The following is a 1,108-nucleotide window of genomic DNA, read 5'->3' on the forward strand; positions in this document are numbered from 1 at the left end:
AAATAAGACAATGGAGATGAATTGTTCCTATTTTAAGTGCAAAAATCTTATTCCATTGGCAAGTAGTCTTATTTACCTGCTCTAATCAAGGAAAATTACAATGATTTCAAGAAAATTTCACTTACTTTTAGTTCTGTTTTTGCAGTGCAGAGACAATATACAAAGAAAAGGGGATCAGGAGTTGAGTCAGGAACTCGGGGCTGATACCTGGGATCGGAACATTTATGTGGAAGAACAGGAGCCAAGTAAGAAACGGAAAAACAAATCCACCTTCAAGTCTGTTTTCACTCACAACCAGCTCTGCTCACAGGGGAGATTAATCAGCAGGGCATCGGCCAGCATAAATAGCACACGCAGCCAAGTCACTCCCACGCAATTAATTAAGGGAATCTCCTCCCAAAACTCCCCACGTCTTCTTGTTTTGCTTCCTCTTTGCCTTGATGTGCTGTTCAAAATAAATGGCATATTAACAGCAACGTTACAGATTTGACTCAGCCAGTAGGTTTCTGTTTTTGTTACAGCTGGTTTAAGAAGAAGGCTGCTCATTAAAGGGATTTTTGGTTTTTAATGTTTTTACTCTTTCTCTCTTTTCCATATTGTGGAATTATGTTTTTATTTCTATTATAAAATAATGAATTATCTTTGTTCATGCCACACCATACTGTGTTCAATAGTGAAATTAAACGACTGTACTCGGCTGCCACTTTGGTCATATTTTAGTGTTTGTTTCCATACTGTACCTACTTTGGCATTTCCGTCTTCTCTACTATTCAATAACAGCGGTGCGTGTTGCAACGTTAAGTATATCCCTCAGTTTGACTAGTTTTTACATGCAACAAGAACAGCGACATTTACAAAAACTGTAACATAAAGCATAACATGTAACTGTGAACTTATATTTCCCGCATTCTCCACATGTTTCCAAGGTGTGTACATGGGATGATGACTGGCAAAACGACAACCGATGTGTGTAATTTTGTTTTTTCAGCTACAATCTCCTGCAATTTGGGGTTTGTTTGCGTAATGTCAGCTCAAGAACATAATGTGTGGACAGATAAAACGCAAGAGAGCTGACAGCTTGAACCATGCTTCAGTACATCTGCTGCTG

General features: G+C 38.5%; 1 long non-coding RNA gene across 1 annotated transcript; it reads left to right on the top strand.

Moving 5' to 3' along the window:
• Positions 1-216: 216 nt before the first annotated feature.
• Positions 217-703, top strand: LOC118564807. The gene is made up of 2 exons (XR_004932048.1): positions 217-442; positions 485-703. It is a non-coding gene; the product is annotated as an uncharacterized LOC118564807 (long non-coding RNA).
• Positions 704-1,108: the final 405 nt, after the last annotated feature.

Source organism: Fundulus heteroclitus, chromosome 12 (genome assembly GCF_011125445.2).
Source record: "Fundulus heteroclitus isolate FHET01 chromosome 12, MU-UCD_Fhet_4.1, whole genome shotgun sequence".
NCBI classification, from domain to species: domain Eukaryota; kingdom Metazoa; phylum Chordata; class Actinopteri; order Cyprinodontiformes; family Fundulidae; genus Fundulus; species Fundulus heteroclitus.